The following is a 21,299-nucleotide window of genomic DNA, read 5'->3' as shown; positions in this document are numbered from 1 at the left end:
ATGATGAGATTTTGGAGCTAGATGGTGGTAGTGAATACAGATAAAAGATGTTGGATTTAGAGATCTTCAGGCCAAACACCAGATGAAACAGGGATAAAAGAGAGGTAACCCAGATACTATTCCTGGTTCTACTACAAATTATTTTGAAATCTTTCATCGTTGGGCCTCAGAATTCCCTTCATCCATCAAGGAAGTTTCCCAGGCTCCTCCAAAAAATGATAGGAATCTGAACACTAGAGAATTAATCTTTGAAATTTTCCAGTGCTGACATTCTGTGATTCAATAATTTTGTGATATTAATCTTTTGTTCCTTTCTCCTTCATATTCCTTAGGCTATCTTTTCTAAAAACATACTTGCTGGAATGATACTCATGCCTGTAGCTTGATGACAAGTAGTTATGACATCTTGAATCAGGGCTATGAACCAGACATTGTCAGGTGTCTACTGCACAAAAGAAGAAAAGAAAAAGAATCTTTTATTGGAAGTTTTCCCTAGAGATTTAAAAAAAAACTAATGATGAAAAATCAGTGTCAGATCATTATCCAAATGCCTTGGATAATGATAATGATGATTATACTCATAATAATTCCTTAACTTCATTAACGTGCCTCATCTCATTTGACACAACCTTGTGAGGTATGCCAGTTCATAGAAATGAGTAGAATGAGCCCAGGAGAGAAGAAAAAAATAATGGTACTTAAGAAGACTTAGATATTCATTTATCAGGTTCTAGGCCAGTATAAATGTAACAGACAAAGTCTTTGTTCTTGTTGGGGTAAAAATATAATAAAATATGTAATAATAAATATATAATGATACATTATAAGCAGTGATATTATACAATAATATAGCATATAATAAAATAATTTCTGTTGGTAGTGAGTGCTATGATAGAAAATTAATTGCATGGTGTGCTAGCAAGTAAACAAGGAAGGCAATTTTCAATATAATATTCAGAAAAATATCCCAGGTGTGGTAGCATTATAATCAATTTAAAAAATAGTAACTGTAGATGCCAGTTTTGAGAAAGGGCCTGACTTGTGTGAAGAACAAAATGGAGATGAATGTGGTTGGAGCCAGTGAGATAAGAGAGTAGTATAAAAGGAGATGGGAGAAATGCAAGAACTGAAAGTAAAAGAGCCTGTGAAACATGGTAAATTTGAATTTTATTTTAAGTGATGAGAAACCATAAACAACCTCAGTAGAAGGGTGATGCCATTTGATTTTAGCTCTAAAAAGATTGCTGTCACTGATGTGTGGATAATGTACCATCAAGAAGCGAGAATAAAAACTAGTGAGCCAAGTAGGAGAGTATTATAGTAGTCTTTGAAAGAAAAGAGGGTAGTGGCTTAGAAAAGATGACCCTAGAGATGAAAAGCAATGGATATAGAATAGACAGGAGTTGGTAGTGAAGCTGGTTGTCAGTTGAAGGCACTATTTTCAACCTTTTCAACTTTGCACATAGGCAAGCTGAGACCTAGGGAAGAACCGAGATGGGAAATGACTGAAACAAAACTTGAATCTAAGACTTCTGACTCCATATGCAGTACTTTTCCCAGTGCATTGTGCACCTCTGTTTACATGACAGTGCAGTGAGCGGGGATGAAAGGTGCTCAGTTGAGTCGGATATATCACTGTCAACTGGGCCAAGTTTGTGTAGAGAAGGGAGGCTTCAGGGTATTCTTGTGTCAGAATGGGAGTCTTGCAACTTACTTCATTCACTACTTGACATTTGTTCTTCTCCCTGCCCCGGTTATATCATGGGAATGGGAGATGGTTTTTACTCCTGCTGTAAGCATATGGTTGCCTTCTGATGGTCCAGGGGAGAGAAATGGACAGATGGTGAGTATGTCTTGTATCTTCCCAGATTCACAGAGGAAGAAATGAATCTGATGTCAATTTGAGTCCAGACATCTCCACAGGTTCACCTTACTTTTGGTCTCTTAAGTTTTCATATTTTCACTGGAATATTTGGAGACCATTGCCAATTAGAGTCCACCTTACCTACGCAGGCTTGCCTCTCACTTTGCTTTTAATGCAGTATTCAGGCAGAATATTTCTTTGTTTATATGTAAGCAGTTTTTCTTTCTAAACTATGAGGTTGCCAAAAGCAGAGACATCTCCATGTGCCCAGTTTCTGGCAGAGCAACTGGCATAGAATACATACTCTGAAGCAGATTACTGAGAAAATAAAGCTGCTAAACTCATCTAGCCTACTTCCTCAACTTTTCAAAGGGAATAATTAACAGCGATTTCATAAGGTTGTTAAGTTTAAATGAGTTAACATGCATATAAGATACATGGCACAGTGTAGGAACTTAAAAAATGAATTCATACATATCTACATATCAAAAGCTTTTCCTTGCAAACTAAAAGCAAAGAAAGATTCAAACCAAAAGCACAAGAAGATATAACTGTAGATCCATTAGATTGACTAAAATTAAAAATAAAATACTGGCAACCCTAAGTGCTAGCAAGGATTCAGAGCAACCAGAATCTACCTGTATTGCTCATGGGAATGCAAACTGGAACAATTCCATAAAAAGTTAAACTAAGTTACCATATGACCCAGAAATTCTACTGCTATATATTTATCCTAGAGAAATAAAAACTTATATTCACAGAAAAATCTGTACAAGAATGTTCATTACAGCTTTTATTCATAATTGCCCAAAGTGGAAAGAACCCAAACAGCCTTCAGTGGTGAATGGATAAACTGTTGTACAATCAAATAATATTCAAGATATTAAAAAGTATGAATTATTGATATACACAACTTGGATGAATCTCAAAAGCGTTAAGCTAAGTGACAGAAACCATTCTGAAAATGCTACAAAATTGTATGATTGCATCTTATGACATTCTTCAGAAGACAAAACTAAAGTGATGGAGAATAGATCAATGTTAGCTCAGGGCTAAGGGGAGGATTGTGATTCCAAATAGTAGATATAAGGAAGTCCTTTAGGGGTAATGGGACTGTTCTATATACTTACTGTGATGGTAGTTACTAAAATATATATATATATATATATATATATATATATGTATACACACACACATATATATACATATATACATATGAGAGAGAGAGAGAGATCTGTATTAAAAACTCATAGACTTGTACATAAAAATGTCAAATTAACCATGTGTTAGTTTGAAAAAATAACAGAGCTTTTCCATATTGGCATTAACACCTTAGTATCTGAAGCCTCCCAATTTTCTAAAATATCTTTTTAATGAAAGGGAAGAGTCTTGGCTATTTAAGTACCTCTTACTAAAAAATTCAAAAAGGGAGAAGGAGCAGGTTGTAGGCAGTGTGGAAGAGCACGGAAACCTAGTTTGTCTAGAAATTTATAAAGCTATAGCAGTGATTTCTTTTCAATTTTTATCCTGAACTTTCAAAGAGGAAATAGTCCCCTCCCTCACCTTTTTTTTTTTAAAGCTTTGCTAGTAAAACTGTCCTTGAACTGAGCCACCAATAAATCTACAGAATGCTATGGTAATACCCATGGAGAAGGCAAAAGGGACCTCCATAAACTATACGATTTGAACTACTACAGATGTTGCAGTGGAAATTTATGGTTTTTGACGGATCCTTATCTCTTCTTGCCAGTTTCTGCACATTGAATCATGCACTAGCAAAGCCTATTTTAAGAATCATCATTTTTTTCTTTAAATATTAAAAAAAAACCGTGGCAACTAATTTCTTCCATACTGTTCTATCATGACAAATAAATGTGAAATGCATACTTACAGAGCACATGTAATTGCATTTGGGCACATGCAAATGACATGCAAATTTTACATTCTAAATGAGTTTGTTTATCATTCCTGAATTCTAATCCAAGAGCCTTACTTTTTAAATTCAGTTTACATTCTGACATGTATACAAATGAGTTTGACTCTGGAAAATAACTTAATAAACTCAGGGTTAGCTATGCAATTAGAGGCGGCATCTGGGAGCTATAAAATCTGGGCAACAGCATTTTATCTTTTTCTGCATTCAAGGTTTCAATTTCCTTGCTCAAACCCTCTTCCCACTAGCTTGCACTGCCCTCACCCTACCACTCCATTTCCTATCATTTTAGGTAATCCCATCACTTGAAATGGCCTCAGTTTAAATTTCTTTTTCCTATGGGAGGTAGATAAGTCCATTTCCCTGAGGATGACCCTGCTGAGTCATTGTCCTTGGGGCAGCACTTTAAAAAACTAAGATCAAAATGATAAATGAAATAAAAAGTAACAGAATTAACATTGATCAGTACTTTCAATTTGAGTTTCTTATTTATAATGGCTGGTCCAGTTCTCTTTTGAGTACTGATGTCTTCCTATGGATTACTGATCTTGTAGAGAAAGCTATGACCAGTCACAAATCTCATTTGTCAAAGAATATATATAGAGAAAAGAAAATAGGATCATATTCCATTTCAGAAGGAAGGAACCTGAACTATAAAACAAAGTGGAATGAAGTTTCCTCAGAAAATTAAAAATAGAACTACAGTACCATATGATCCAGAAATTCTTCTTCAAGGTATTTAGGTAGAAGAATTTAAAGCAGGATTTCAAAGAGATATTCACACACCTATGCTCATAACAGCATTATTCACAATAATCAAGGGTAAAAACAAATGTCCATTGAAGGATGAATGTATAAACAAAATGTGGTGTATTGGATACAGTGGAATATTACTCATCCTAAAAAGGAAAGAAATCTTATAATGCACTACAACATAGATGAACCTTGAGGATATTGTGCTAAGTAAAATAAGTCAGCCACAAGATTCTATTTCTATAAGGTATCTGAAATAGTCTAATTCATACAAAAAGAAAGTGGATTGGTGGGGACCAAGGGATAGGGGAAAAAAGAAAAAGGAGATTGTTTAATGGTATGGAATTTCAGTTTTGTAAGGTGAAAATCCTGAGCATTTGTGCCCAACAATATAAATACATTCAACACTACTGTGTATATTTGAAAATGGTTAAAATGGTAAAAAAACAAAACAAAAAAATAAAAAAACAACAACAAAAACCCAGCAATAAATATTGTCCAGGGAAGTAGTACTTTTAAAAAAGTTATATGCATAATGAAGTGTCTTTATGTTGAGGTAATAGTAGTTGAGTCAGAGTTGTAGAACTATGGATACTGATAAAAAGTTTTATGATTTCTGAAATTTGCATAATGAAGTGATAATTTAAATATGGAATACACAAATTCTAAGGACAGTATTATAATAAAACTATTCTGTTAAGATGGAAATTTTAAAATGAAGTTCAGAAGACATTTTCTTTTCTTGGTCTTAATAAAAGTCACATCTAAGTCATGATAGGTCAGCCCTTTGAGAATGATATTATTAGGTAAACTATAGTTCCTAAGTACAATGTAGTCCATCCTACCACTTGATTTTTTTGTATGGCCCATGAGCTAAAATGTTTTTTTACATTTTTAAATAGCTAAGAAATAATCAAAAGAAGACTATTTTGTGATATGTAAGTTATATAATTCAAATTTCAGTAACTATAATGAAATTTTATTGTGATACGCACACAACAACAACAACAAAGTAAAAGCTAAACATTCACATTTTGAATTCTCATTAGAAAGCATAGATTCATAGGACATTCTAGTCAGCAATGACATCTGAAATGATCTAGCATAAGCTTCTTATCCTATGGATGAAAAATGGAGACCAAGAGAGGTGAAATGTTTGCCCTAAATCTTGGCAAGTTAAGAGTAGAGCCGAAACTCTCCTGTGCCAAGCACTTTCTCCCATCAGGATGGCAAGATCCAATTGTGTCTCAGAATAAAACTGTGATTTTAGAATTCCTTTCTATTTTTTTATGATTCTCATCTTTGGGTAAAATAAATTGAGTATTTTATTTATTATAAGCCATGGACTCCTTACAGAATGAGCACATTAGTCCTCACAACTCTCCTGTGAATCAGTCCTTGGTGTTTTATACCTGAGACGCAGAACTCCCGATTCTCTTGCCTCCCACACTAGCCATGCTTGTCTCTGTCAGGTTATCCACTTATCTCTGGAGAGTCTTGTGCTTTGGTTCCCCAGTGCTCCAGTCTCCAGAGGCCCTAAATTTACCGATATGCCTTCTCACTGTAATCTGTACTCTCTACTGCCCTTGGGTCTACTCCAGAATTAATCAGCATGTTCAAATTCCTTAGCTTAAAAATAAAAACAACCAACAAATATCCCTCAGTCCTACATCTCTTTATTTTCTCCTCTCCAATCCAAGGATTAAGGAAGTATAGTCTTCTCTTATAAATCTCTTCTTTATTTTTCACTTATTTCTCACCATATTGCACTCTGGTGTCTACCCACCCTCCGACCTACATGACCACTCCACTGCACAATGACTTCTTTGTGTTTAAAGTCAATGGACACTTTTAACATCTTATCTTATTAATACCAGTGATCTCTTCCTTTTTGAAATTCAGGCACTAACTGAACTCTAATGTTGAAAGTCATACACCTTACTTTATCAGTAAAGATAGATAAATAACCTATTATTACAGTCATTTTCAATATGCCTCTGTGCTTTTGCACATGCTATACCCTTTGCCTAGAGTACTTTCCCATCACTGGTATTGTGAATTCCTGTGCATCCTGCAAGACCCAGCTAATATTTCCTCCTTTGTAAAACATTCTCTGCCTGTCCTTAGAGTTGATCCCTTTCTTTTTCCCTCCACTGTTAATCATTACCTTTATTATAGTGCATGAATTTATTTATTTGTACCTCATATAGGCTATATTCTTCTTGAGACTGGCAGGGACATGTCTGATTCACCTGATTCACCTCTGTAATACGATCAATTTGCATTTCAGTGTGTGGGCCCCCTTTAGAACCCTCTTCCCTCTGGGTCGTATCAGAGAAAAACTTAGGAAAAAAACAAATAAATAATTTCATATAAATAATTATAAATAATGTCATATAAAACAAGCAAACAAACAAATTAATCAGAGCTAGTGCATGGAAGTTTTCTTGGGTAGTAAGGTTGTAACCCTTGATGGCTAGTGGTTTTTTTTTTTTTTTCTTATATTAGGACTAGTTCTTAGGAAAGGCAAATGATCTGGCTATTTCTCATAACAACAATGGGGAGGTGGTTGATCAACTGTAAAGGGTAAGGCCAAAACTATGCTGATAAACGTAATATCCTTTTTTAGATAGGGAATAAGGCTGTTATCTCTGAGAAGAGTCAGTGTGAGGGGTACCTGATTCATAGCATCCACAGCTGTAACTGAAACAGAGTGATTTAAATTTACCTGTACTCACTGGCCTAGACCCAATCACTTCCAGAGCCTGGGATGAGTGAGAAATATGCATAGCAGTGGCCATCAGGGTGAATCCTGAGGGACTGCACAGGGAACACAATATGAATCCACCTCCAGTGAGGAACGGATTTGTCTGAAGGAATAGGGTGCTATCATTTGAATATGTGTAGCATTCTCTAAAGGTTTATATGTTATAGCTTGATCTTCAGCGTAGCAATATTGGGCAGTGCTGTGGACCTTTAAGAGGTGGGGCTGGTGGGAAGTCCCTAGGTCACTGGAGTGTGTTCTCAAAGGGCACTGTCAGACCATATCTTTTTGTCTCTCTCCATGTTCCATTTCAAGATAGAAATAGTTGCTTACCACTGACATGCACTCCTAACATTGCTATCTGCACCATGGGGTAATGCAGTCAAGTGCCAGCTCTCACTGACTGTACACAATGTTTGGATTTAAAAACTTCAAAAATTGTGTAATTTTTTCCATTATAAGCTAGTTGTCTTCAGTATTTTGTTGTAGTAATAAGAAACTGACTGATATATAGGGTGTGACCACCCCACTGAGTGATTTGAAGAGATGCCTGCATGAATGTGAGTGTGAGCAGGTAAGGGATTCAGAGTGAAGTCAAGGGGAACCAATCACCCTCTTTGTAAAAGTGTAAGTATGGAATCCCCCTCCTCCAAACCCATAAAATGTGTAATAGCCAAGTTAACTAGCATCAGACCCTTATTCTTCCTACATCTTTTAGGAATTTCTTGATTCTCATGTAAAGAACTTTTACACGATAAACAGTAGAGCACAGTGCTGGAACTGAACTGCCTGAACTCAAATCTCACCTTTGTTACTAGTCATGAAACCTTGAACAAGTTACTTGCCTTCTCTCTGGTTCAGTTTATTCATTTGTTAAATGACAGATTGTGGCATGTACTCGTGTAGGTTTTTATGAAAATTAAGAGAGTCAATTTATCAAAAGCCCTTAGAACAGCACTTGGCATGTAGGGAGCACTCGATAAATGTTGCCTATTATTATTATCACTGTTTTCTACAACATAGCTGAGTACCTGGTCTGGTGGAAGTCACTGTGTCAGAAAGTTCAAGGTAATATAGACTTGATCTGTTCCACCTCCTTGAGATAATTGGATAAAGGGAAACCTACAGCTTAAATGATGTTAGAGAGGTCCCCAGGCCAAAAACCATTATGTAGAACAAACATTTTGATTGTCCCACCAATATGTAAAAGGAGATTACCATTTGTACTTCAAAAGAAAATGGTTCAGAGCCTGGGATTTAGCTCAGTGGTTCCACTGCCTGCCTCGCAAGCACAAGGTCCCGAGTTTGATCCTTGGTACCAAAACAAAAAACAAAAAAACAAAAAACAAAAATAAAAGAAAATGGTTCACTATACATACCTGGATTATTACGTCTTCTCAGAGTTGAGCCGTGGTAAATAGTCAATAAATTTATAGATAGATAGACAGATAGATAAACTTGTATTTATTTATAGTACACCAAATGGTGGGTATCAGAACACAAGTAGCAGGAATAAATTAAAGGAAGCAAGCACCCCCTGCCCATTTCCTCACTGACCTTAATCTATATCTAGTTTTATCCCTTTAACCATTGCTGGGTCCTATCATTCATTTAACTACCACTCATTCCCTTCATGATCTTTGGCATGTCATTTCTCTCCCAGAGCCATCATTTCATATGCAAAATAAAACAGATCTTTCAAGTATGGCAAGTAGGTTTTCTCACAAGATATATGCTGAAATAGTGATTGTCTGGAGTATTGTGTAAGAGAAGATTTGAAACTGAGTTCAGCATGAACAGGAAAGAATTTCACAATGATTTAGTGGTGTCATAGATTTATGGTATAAGTGATTGGCAGTCCTTGTGTGATGTATGTTTTCCTCTGGAACTACATATAATCCTTACAACCATCTTCATTTGAAGAATCTAAAAATAACCCATCCTTAATACAAACATCAAGTATGGTGTAGTTTTCTCATTATAAGATGTAGTTGCCCTTTGAGGATGTGAAGCTATACAGTAAAAAGACTTAACTCTATCAGAAAATTCCCTTCTCCTCTGTGAGTAGGTAAAATCAAGGTTAAAGAGGATCTATCTATAAAGGGAAAAACAATAATGCCCAGACCTCATATCAGTATGCTTACCTTCTTATGACTTGGTGATCCTGAGTGAATCACACAACCTCTTTAAACCTTAGTCTCCTCTTTTCCAAAATAGAGTAATATTCTTTACAACTACAAGATGGTAACTAGGATTTAGACACTTATAAAACACATGGAACCTAGCACAGTAAAGACTAATTTTCTGCTTTATATGAAGGATATTCTTTCATCTTTAACATGAGTACAAGGGAACTATGGAGTATAAGTACCTTTTGGATAGAGACAATCTCTATTTTTTTTCCTTTTCTCATATTTATTCCTTTCCCTTCTTTCTTTTCCCTCCCACTTCTCCTTCCCCTTTGGACCTTTTCTTCCTATTTCACATTATCTATTATACATTTTGATCCTTATTTACACTTTCAGTTTCTCATACCAGAGAAACTATTTGGTATTTACATGTGTATTCTATTCATTTCACTTAAGAGTATGGCCTCAATGTGCATCCAGTAAGCTATAACTGTCTCTAGTTTCTCATGCTTTATGGCTGAGTAGTACACCATTTTATTAAAAAAACCACATCTTCTTTATCCGGTCTCCACTTGATGGGCAACTGGGCTGTTTCCAAGTTTTAGCTACCACGAATTGTGCCATCATGAACATGGGTACACATATATCACTGTGGTATGATTCTTTTAATTCTTTGGGAAAGATACCCAGCAGGGGAATAGCTGGATCAAATGGGACCTCAAATCCTAGTTTTTTGAGGTATCTCCATACTGATTTACATAGTGGTTGTTCTCTTTTTTTTATACTTAGTTCTGAACACAAGTGTTTAAATGTTAGAGAAACAAATGGATAAGTAATATTTGCTGGCTTGGATTGAATTTAATTCAGTTTAAATGAAAACAATCAAGCCATAAACAGCAAACATAGTGGCTGGCACACGGTCTGCTCATGAATGCCTATAAAATATAGTTCTATGATGGTCTGATTCCAGGACTGGGGCACATTCATGGAAAAGCATATAATATTCAGCGGAGCATTAGAGAAACCACACACTCACTCACTGTTGGCATTACCTCATCAGAAGAGCTGCCACTTGTAGTGTTTCCTGTTCCATACCCTCTCTTTTGGAGGGGAGAAAGTGGCCTTGATAAATCCATTACTGTCCATTTATATGAGGAAAAAAGATTCTAATTTTCTGCTGTGGATCCAGGGCACTCTCAGGAATCAGATCCATTCCTATCTGGGCTCAGGCTATTTTGTCCCTGCTGGATAGTGTAAATCGCTGCTCCTTTTCCCCATCTTGTTAGCTTCCCTTTGAAGTCCTCTTACTGTCACAACAACACTGAAGGGACCACAACCATTTCAAATATCTGAGCCATTATCTCATTGTTCTAAATGACATATTTTTGCCACTGGCTCTATAACTATTCTCCTTTAGGTGATTCCTGAAAAATTTCATGGCCTTAATGAGTACATCAATTACTGTTTATGGAAGAGTTGATGTCTCCTTAAAGGTTATTTGAAGGTTGATTGCTATCTCAGTTCTTATATCCAGCAGATCTATCTCAGCCTTATGAACGCATTTGACCTTTTTATAGGTACAGGGAAAAAATAACAGAACAAAAGTTAATTTAGACCTCTATAATACAACTTTTTTTGAAAGAAATGAAAGGGCATTGAAATCGATATCTGCACAATAACATGTTGATGAATGTTGGGACCCAATTTTCTCATTTTGCTAACTCGAGATTGGGAATTCTGAATAGTTTTCAATCCTGCATTCTTTGGGCACTGTGAAGTCTGCCGTATTGTGTCCACACAATGCCACTGCACACTCATTATGGGAGTATCAGTAGTCCTGAAAAGGTCAGTTAGTTAGAAATGTCAGCATTCAATGGAGCCGCGCAGACCTGTGTGTGCACGGATCCAATTAGAGCGGCCAGGCAGCACTGTTGTAACCCAGAATCCTAATGAGCAAATAGAGGAAAGGTGGCAGTGCCTTTTTTCTTTCTTCTCCTTATTCAAAAGAAATGGAGATTGCTTTTTAAACACCCTACATGAGGTTGTTTAAACTTTACCAAACACCACTTAGGCTCCAGGTGGGCTGGGAGGAGATCCCTAGCTTCTGCAAAGGCTGAGCCCGCCTAGAACAGCTAGATGTGGGAGAGTAATGAAGAAGGCGGGAGGAGCAGTACTTCAGACTTCAGACCGGTGCAATGGGTCACCCCTTGCAAGACTTCCTCCAGTGATAGCTGGGAGGAAAATGGCCTTCTTAATAATAAGTTTATTTTTAAGCTCCTACTATGTGGGAAGCCTTGCAAGAACTGGCCTTTGTCATGGGGGGCGGGGGGGGGGCAGCTAAGTCTGAAGCATTGGAGCAAGCATGTGTTAGCAGTGCATTAAAATTTGGATGTCTAGGTTGGCTGATGTTTCCTGAATTCCGCTATGGTGTTTCTCTGTTTCTAATTCATCAGAAGCTGATATTGTGGGAAAGTCTGCTGGTCAGGAAGATGAATGCTGCAGCTCGTTTTGGACGACTTACACATTAGCGTATGTTTTCAATCCTGTGGGTAGCACAGCTCTCGCTACCTTACCTATGTTTGTTTTTACTTTCTACTCTCTCTGACCTTCTCTGTTCCCCACTACTCATCTGGTGCTTCTTGACCAGTAATCATAATGCATTGTCTTTTGTGGTTCAATCACTACATAATTCTTTCAAAAATTTGTATTTTTGTCCTTTGATTTCGTAAACCCCGCCCATAATTAGAACACTTTCCCAGCGGCTTCTGTCTGGGCTTCGGGGTACTCATTAGACCCAAACAACGTAAACTCCCCACAACCCCAGTAATTTGTTACAAGTAATTCAGGAAAAATTTGTTACAAGTAATTCGGGAACAAAGGAGGACTTTACAGGGAACTCATCACTGGATTTTTAAGCTCAGTGGGTAGTAATGATCAATGCACTTAAAAACTCTTTTTTTTAACAAGCTAGTCTTTTGTATAATCTTTTTCAGAAGGCAAACTTTCCAAGAATAGATCTCAGCTGGGCTGATCCTCCTCGTGGTTTTTGTTTTGTTGTTGTTGTTCTAGAGAGAAGTGTATCAGGTTCATAAGACAATGATTCAGCAATAAACTGGAAAAAAATCACACTGCAAGTGCCAAACACAGACCCTACTGGGATTTCAGAGAATGAACTAGGCTCAGGATCTCTTAGTGAGGAAAAAAAAAATAACAAATAGTGGTAACCATCCTCAAGGAAGGACTTCTGATAACAACATCATTTCCAAGGTTCTGATAGGGGCCAGATACATAGTTTATCTTATCTAATACTCACAGCAAATCTATGAGGTCAGTATCACTAATCCCATTTTAAGGATGAAAGATCTATAACTTTTTGAGGTTAAGTATTTTGTCAAAATAATGCAGAAGAGTAAAAGGTAGGGATGGGAATTGAAGCTTGGTCTACCTTGCTTCAAACTTCAACTGAATTCCAGGATTTTGTTTTGGTTAGAGACTCTTCATTCTTCTGTTCCTAAGAGTACTGAGTAAGCACTGGTAATGGTGGGTCATTAAATCTTATGGAGACCAAATTCCTTACTCTAGCTTATCCTCATCACTTTTTCTGGTGATGTTTTCTACACTTTCTTTATGATTTGCCTCTGGGTCCTTAGTCTCTTGGAATTTCAAGTACATGTACTTGGATTACACCTTGGCTCAACTCAGTAGAAGCCCCACATCATTTGCCATATATGCACAGGGCTATGACATAAACTGGGAACTAGAAACTGGAGCACAACCTTCTTTTCTTAAATGAGAGAATCTTATTTTTCTTAGTCTAGTGGATCAAAAATATTTCTGATTTGTGACCAATGCAAAGGCCCCTACAGTTTTAGGTCTATGTTAGGATAGAAAGATAGAGATGGGGAAATTTTGCTATTTATTTATGGAAGCAATAGGACCTGGACATTTTCAAAATCTTTTTTTGAATTTTATGCCAATCTCCAAATGCTAGGCTTTTACTTACGTATCTTGGGAATAGGGAGAGGAACCTTGGAAGAATGAGAAAAGGAAAGTGGTAGCCAAGTGAGTATCCACCTGATGATGAAGGTTCCTTGGATTATCCCTACTTCCTAGTATTCATATCCTGGAATTTACTCTTTCCTCCCATGGAAAATAATGTTGGCTAGGTCCGGGGATTTAGCTCAGTGGTTCTGGTGCCTGCCCTGCAAGCGCAAGGTGCAAAGTTCGATCCCAGGTACAAATAAATAAATAAATAAATAAATAAATAAATAAATAAAAAGAAAATAAGATTGGCTTATATAACTAATAGGCTAGGTTGGTTTATATAACTAATAGGCTATTACAAGAATGATAGACTATGACTTTTCAGTCTAGATCATAAAAGAACCTTCCAGCTTCTATTCTGTTTTTCCTTGGATTAGTCATTCTAAAGGAGGACAGCTACCACAGTTTTGCTCAAAAGCAACTTTATAGAGAAGTCTATGTAGCAAGGAATCAAGGCATTCTACAAAAACTGACCCTAACTTGTCATCCCATATGAATGAGTCATTTTGAAAGATGATTTTCTAGCTGCACTCAGCCCTTCAAAGAACTATAGTCTTAGCTGACATCTTAACTATAACTTCATGAGAGACCCTGAACCAAAACCATCCAGCTAAGCTGGTACCATATTCTTGAGCTCCAAGAATTATGTGGGATAATAAATCTTTATTGTTGTTTGAAATTTCTGAGGTCTGGAGTAATTTGTAATGTAGCAATACAGACACAATACTAACTGTTTATGTCAAATCTACTAGGTGTCATACACTTTAAGATGCTAGCCTCTTTACATACATCATAGTTCATTTTCACAAAACTCTAAGTATTGCTATTATCTTTCTTTTTACAGGTGGTAAATGGAAGTAAAGTACTGAAAAGTGAATAATAGGCTTTCACAAATTGAAACTACATGTGAAAAAGGTAGGATTTAAACCCATAATAATAATATGTATTAAGTAATAATTAGTACAAGTCAATTACAATTACAACATTTATGTTTTTCTTTTACCTTCCAATTTTTATGACATCTGTCTACAATAGACCCTTGAGTTATGACTGGCTTGACATACAAACAACTTGGGTTATGATCAGATTTTTAGTCTTGAGTTATGACCCAAATGCTGGCTGCTTGTGCTTCCAGATGCCCTTAGATACAGATTTAACCCTTAACAAGTTCCAGAAGGAAGATTATAACATCCTTTCCTGTGTGGGGTTCACTGAGAAATCCTGGGCCAATGTCTCTCTAAGGACACTAGATCAGGCTTTGTACAGGAGAGCAACTTTGAAAGCTATGTAGAGGAGCCTAAGCCTTCAACTTACCAACTTGAGTTACAACCAGCCCTTGCAAATGAATTGAGTTTGTAAGTCAAGAGTCCACTGTACTGCATGGCTGAGCTTCAGTGACTGTAACTGCACTGCTTTAGGCATGGTACAAAACACCAGTCTACAAAATGTATACCCTGATGCCCCATAGTGTAGACTTACCCTGCTATAGATCTTCAGCCTGGGGATTTAGACCTTCAGCCTCTGAATCAATCAGAACCAATGTCCTGCCAGCTAAGGCCAGATAAGCTCTCATCTTTTTCTCAAACTCCATTGTAAAAGCTAAGCTACTGTTATTGACTTTGCTTTTGTTCCGTTCTCTAATGTGAATGATGTCTTCATGCTAATAATAATATACTAGGGGCTATATCATAATGTTTGTCTACTTAATCTTCATTTCATCCCCATGAAATAAATGCTACCATCTATACTTGATGGAAAACTAAGCGCTAAAGTAGTTAAATGACTTTCTTAAGGACATCGGGCCAAGAAATAGTAGAACCAAGACTGGAACCCAGATCTGCCTGGCTCCAGAACTTTCACTATCTTCTCTTGAACCCCAGCTAAGTCATCCTGCTCCCTATCTAGTTAGCACAGTTTCTGGTCTCTGGTCTGCTATCCCATGGCCTAGTGCTTGCTTTCAATATTCTTTGCTGCTGCTACAGATCTGGATCTAACCAGAAAAGCCCTCTTTGGGGTCTAGAATATCATATTACTTCCACCTGATGATAAGTCCTGTCACTGCCCCAAGATTCTGGTCATGGGGCTCCTGATGTACTCAGCCTTTTAGATAGAAAAGGTATAGCAGAAGAGATCTGTGTGTGTTCTGTTCTCAGAGCTTATGATTCACACAGTTAGATTAGCTTGGTGATCAAGATAGATCATTATTACAAAATTTCATATGATCTTGGGCCATTCCCCAGTAATACCAAGCCTCAAATTATCCCACAGTTTCATTGAGTGGTTTTTGTAACCCAACTTTCACCCAATCAGAAAAATAGATTTTCCTGAACATAGATATTCAAAGATGAGTTCTTGGCCCTGGGATTTAGCTCAGTGGTGCAGCCGCCTGCCTTGCAAGTGCAAGGTCCTGAGTTTGATCCCCAGTACAAAAAAAAAAAAAAAAAAAAAAAAAGATGGGTTCATAATGACTCAATCACAAAACAAGAAGGCATAGATACTGTGCTGAAACTTTTGAATAAGTTCCTCTTGCTTTTTTGTACTGGCCTAAAATTTGGGAGAATATAAAGTTTGCAGCTGCTACAGTCATTGTGAGACCACATGTGACCTGGGAATGGATTTGACTCTAAACAAGTTAAGAGAAGATGAAAAACAGACCATGTCCGCTGAGCCCTATATCAAGATGCATAAAATGTCAGCTTTATTTCTTCATTATTCATTACGTGAGCCAAGGAACTGTGTATTTTAGCTTAAGCTAATTTAGGTTGAGATTGAAGAATTCCATTTACATAGTCCTGGTGCCTTAATTTTAGCCCATGTGACTTCAATTGCAGTGTTTTTAGGTGTAGGACATATATTCAGCCTAATACCCAAGGTTTTGCCAGCTCTGTCCTGACTTGACTCTCCTCATGCTGATCAGCTGAGGTGGTTTTGGGGACCACAGCTTCCTAGAGATCAGCCTATCCACATGATGTTTCTAAATAGGACCCCTGAACCCTTCTCTCAGTCCCCTCAGCTGAGCCCCGGGATATGGCACCCTACATAGATTCCCTAAAACACATATTCAGGGAACACATGACTCATTTTACCCTATCCCAGGGACCACAAGAACAAGCATACTTCTCCTTGCCTTTATATATTTTTCAGATACTGGAGTTTGTTACTCAAATTTAATAAATCTTCTGAGTAACACTCAATGCTGATGTTTTTCATTGTTGACATGATAGATGGTGATTGGGGAATGGAGACAAGAGTATTAATTGACACAAACTTTTTGAAAAATGAGTTGGTGATAAGCTTTAATAATTCTTTAAATATATTAATGCCCTCTGACCAAATAATTCCATTTCTAAAATTACTAACATAAGGCTGGGGATTTAGCTCAGTGGTTCTGCCGCCTGCCTTGCAAACGGAAGGTTCTGGGTTTGATCCCCAGTACCAAAAAAATAAAATAAAATAAAATTACTAACATAAAAACTTATACCAAATAAATAAAACACCTTTTTCACAAGTAATTTTCTGGCAGAGTTACTTATAAAAGTAAAATACCTGGAAGTAGCACAATGCGCAATAGTGTATTTAAAAAAAAATCAGGCTGCAGATAAAAGATGGAAGATACTAATGCCTTTAAGGATAAATATACCTTTGAAATGCTATAAAATCTTCACAGATCTAGTAATTCCATTCATAGAAATCTAAGTGAGGGCAATAACGTAAAATGTAAACAAAAGCACATTCATGTATTGAAAAATTATTTATATGATTGAGAATCAAATTAAGCACCCAACATAATTGGCATGGGAAATATTTGTTTTAATATTAAGTGAAAATTCAGGATAAAATGTATTACATATGATCACAACTATGTAAAATAAAATTATACATGCACAGAAAAAGGGCAAAGAAGTAAATACATTAAAATATTAAGTAGTTGTTGCCTCTGGAAGATAATTGATGTTTTCATCTTTATAACTTTTCTGTTTCTTAAAATTTGCACTGTGGGTATGTACAATCTTTTAATAGAGAAAGTAATTATAAAAAGATGGTAAGTGTGTAAACTACATACCAATGTGGAGGTTGTTTATGAAATAATGTTAAGTGAAAAAAGATGTGCATAAGATGTATAAAAAGATGTATACTGTGATTGCAATTATGTAAATGTTTCTGCATATAGACAAGAATTGAAAAGGAAAATGCATAAATAAAATTAGGTTTTGCATTGTGCTAAGGCTGTAGGATTAGACATAATTGATTTTTCTTCTCTAAAGATGTTTTTAAAGGTGTTTTTAATGATGTGTAGGCATTCTTTTTGTAGGCATTTTTTGAACCATCTCCTCCATAAATATCTACTATGTTTCCAGACTGGCTCCACAGGTCTTGTGTTGGCTCTGAAAATGGCTGCATGGCAGGTAAGAGTGACTAGTTCTGCCTTTCTTGTTCCTTTAGTCTCCAAAGGAAATTTAATTGCACACAAAGCTCCAAATTGTCAAATAATAGCCAGCAAGTTCAGCCCATCACCATTTAACATAAGTATTGTTTTAACAAGTATAAGAAGGGATAACAAACTTTGTGGATATTTGCAACCAGTAACAAATTTAGCTGTGATTCTTTTCTGGGAGGTTGCTGTGATATCTTAGAAAATCAATTATTTCTTCCATTATTACTGAATGGAAAAGCTCCAGTGACTGTCTTTTCCCTAGCAAAGTGGGTCAGATGGAGTTCTGTTTGACTAAAAATAATCCAAGGGCTAATTACATGTATCTAGTAGTAGAACAGGTAAAGGATTTCGAATCAGACAGATCTGAATTTGAATCCTGACTCAGTCATTTTTTAACTGTGTTCATGTGGATGATCAATCTAATCTCATGGCAGCTTGGTTGGCATATCTGCATAACAGGAAAGGATATCTGCCTTATGGTACAGTGAGAACTGTGTGAAAAATACACACAAAGGGCACAGCTCTGCCTCTGTGTAGATATTTCCCAACACCATCTTTTTAGTCTGTACCATCAAAGAACTATGACCATTTGACAAGTATGCAAGAAAATTCAGTAAGGAAACAATAGTCCTTTCAACAAATGGTGCTGGGAAAACTGGTCTCCACATGCAAAAGAGTGAATCTGGACACCCATTTCACATGATATAAAAATATTAACTCCAAATGGACCAAACCCCTAAATGTAAGAGCTAAAACTATAAAATACTAAGAGAAAAACATAAGAGTACATCTTTTTGACCTTGGATTAGGCAATGATTTTTTAGATATGACACAAAAGTATAAGCAATAAAAAGAAAACTGGATAAAATTGACTTCATCAAAACTAAAATCTTTTTTGCTTCAAATATATCAAGAAAGTGAAAAGATAATCCAAAGAAAGTGAAAAATGAGTTGCAAATTGTAGATGTGATAACATTCCATTCAGAATTCTCTCTCTCTCTCTCTCTCTCTCTCCTTTTCTCCCTCCCCTGTCTCTCTCAATTCAATAATAAAAAGACAAATACAACCCAAGTAAAAATAAGTAAGGGTAAATAATTTGAGTAGATGTATCTCCACAAAAGATATACAAGTGGTTCATAAACACGTGAAAATATAGTCAGCATTACTGGACACTAAGAAGAGGCAAATAGAAATGATAAGATACTATTTTACACCCATTAGGATGGCTATATTCACAAAGACAGGCAATGACAAGTGTCAGAGGATGTAGAGAAATTACAACTTTCCTATATTCTAGTGGAAATGTAAAATGCTATGATTATTTTATAAAACAGTTTGGCAGTTTCTCAAAATGTTTATCCTAAAGTTTACCATATGATCAGCAATTCCATTCCTTGGTATATAGCCAAGAGAACTAAAAACATATGTCCACACAAAAAACTTGTACAAAATGTTCATAACAGATTACTCATAACAGTCCAAAATGCAAACAACTCCAATGTCTATCAACCCCAATGGACTATACCCACCCAATGGAATATTATTCAGTAATAAAAAATAATTAAATATTGATATAAGCTACAAAATGGGTGAAACTTGTAATCTTAATATATGTCATGATTCCATTTTTATAGTGTCCATAATAGGTAAATCCAGAGAAACAGCAAGTAGATTAGTGGTTGCCTTGTGCTGGGAGAAAAGAGAAATGAGTAATGATCGCCACTTGATATGGAGTTTTTATTTGGGATGACGATGATGCTGTGGATCTGGATAGTGGTGATGGTTGCACATCTGTATAAATATACTGAAACTCACTAAATTGCAAACTTTGAAGGCTGATTTTTATGACAGGTAATTCAGCTCAGTACAGTTTTGATTATAAAAAGTATGTGAGAATGTTTAACATCTCTAGCCATCAGAGAAATGCAAATTAAAACTACATTGAGGTTATATTTCACTCCAGTCATAATAGCCATCATCAAAAGTACAAAAAACAACGCATGCTGGTGAGGATGCAGGGAAAGAGGAACTTTACTACGTTGGTGGTGGGAATGTAAACTGATACAACCACTGTGCAAATCAGCATGGACATTCCTCAAAAGACTAAACATGGAAATATCATTTGATGCAGATAAACCACTCGAGCATTTTCCTGAAAGAATTAAGGATAGCATACTACAATGATACATGCACACTCATGTTTACAGCAGTGCAATTCACAATAGCTAAGCTGTGGAAGCAGCATAGATGTCTGTGAACAGATGGATGGATAAAGAAAATGTGGTATATATACAAAATGGAATACTACTCAGCTATAAAGAAAAATAAAATCATGTCATTTGCAGGAAAATGGATAGAACTAGAAGCCATCATGTTAAGTGAAATGAGCCAGAATCAGAAACTCAAATATTATTGCATGATTTCTCTTATATGAGAAACCTAAAAATGAATAAATGAAAAAATAAAGAATTAAAATAAAGGAAAGTGGACAGGAAACCAGAATGTAGACTTCTAGAGACACAGAAGAGGGTAAATGGGATTGAGGAGACAAGAGAAAGGGGCTAATGGGATTAAAGTTGATTAGGTATGTCAAATAAATGCACTAACTTTCCAAAACAAACTCTATCATCATGTAATACTAGCACATACTAATAACATTTTTTAAAAAATCACTGCAACCACCCCCTAAAAGATTTATTTTAAGATAGTTATGACCATCACTTTTAATTTGATGGTGAAAATATTCAAATCTTTCTAGATGAGTGATAAAGTATATTGGTCATTGCCAAATATTCTAGTTGTTCTTCCTGCAGTGTCCCTTCCATGTGAAAAAAATTATACCTTTCTAACCTATTGAATTTAGAGGTGGCCATGCAACATGCTTTGATCAAGAAGATCTGGACAGAAGCAAGCACTTCTAAGAGTTTTTAAGAGCAGATGCATAGCTCATCATCTTTCCCTTTTCTCCCTGCCATGATGATCAACATGGCAAGTGCTATCAGTGCCTCCTTGTAATCCCATCGATTCCCCTGGGACCTATTATTTCTGCACATGTTAAATAACTTCTAATTGTTAATACCTGCAAATTCATCCTGAGGGCTTCCTCTGACCATTAGAACCTACCATTCCACACATGGGGCAAACTGGAAATGTCAGAGAATTAACATCTCTACCCTCACTCCTATTTCTTTAGCATTCAAAAGCATAAGTTTGAGGCTTATTTTCTACACTGACTTCAACGGTTCTTCACTGAGATTAAGCAGAGTTGCTCTCTGTGATAGCAGAGGCTTCTGTGTGCCCTCTTGTTTGATAATAAATCTTTATTGGCTTTTTTCCTTCTCCTGTCTCTCTTCCCTACTCTCTTACCGATGTCTCTG

At 36.3% G+C, this 21,299-nt stretch overlaps 1 protein-coding gene and 1 long non-coding RNA gene across 17 annotated transcripts in view; one reads left to right on the top strand and one right to left on the bottom strand.

The window, feature by feature from the left end:
* LOC101710436 (AGBL carboxypeptidase 4) overlaps positions 1–21,299 on the bottom strand; it is a 1,386,524-nt gene that overhangs the window by 349,224 nt on the left and 1,016,001 nt on the right. The window lies entirely within an intron of this gene.
* The window catches only part of LOC106008108 (uncharacterized), a 50,846-nt gene that overhangs the window by 14,173 nt on the left and 15,374 nt on the right, over positions 1–21,299 (top strand). For 6 of the 9 annotated variants that reach the window (XR_015452641.1, XR_002390743.2, XR_015452639.1 and 3 more), the window contains 3 exons: positions 11,897–11,972; positions 14,332–14,402; positions 17,800–17,893. This is a non-coding gene — a long non-coding RNA (uncharacterized LOC106008108). Of the gene's footprint in view, positions 1–11,896; positions 11,973–14,331; positions 14,403–17,784; positions 17,894–21,299 lie in introns of all 9 variants that reach the window. The other 3 variants (XR_015452643.1, XR_002390741.2, XR_002390742.2) reach the window with 2 other exon arrangements.

Source organism: Heterocephalus glaber, unplaced genomic scaffold (assembly GCF_053883595.1).
Source record: "Heterocephalus glaber isolate CG9 unplaced genomic scaffold, H.glaber_assembly_v1.0 deba00001451, whole genome shotgun sequence".
In the NCBI taxonomy this organism is placed as follows: Eukaryota; Metazoa; Chordata; class Mammalia; order Rodentia; family Bathyergidae; genus Heterocephalus; species Heterocephalus glaber.
Note: the sequence above shows the minus strand (reverse complement) of the source record. Positions and strands in the feature narration are given on the sequence as shown.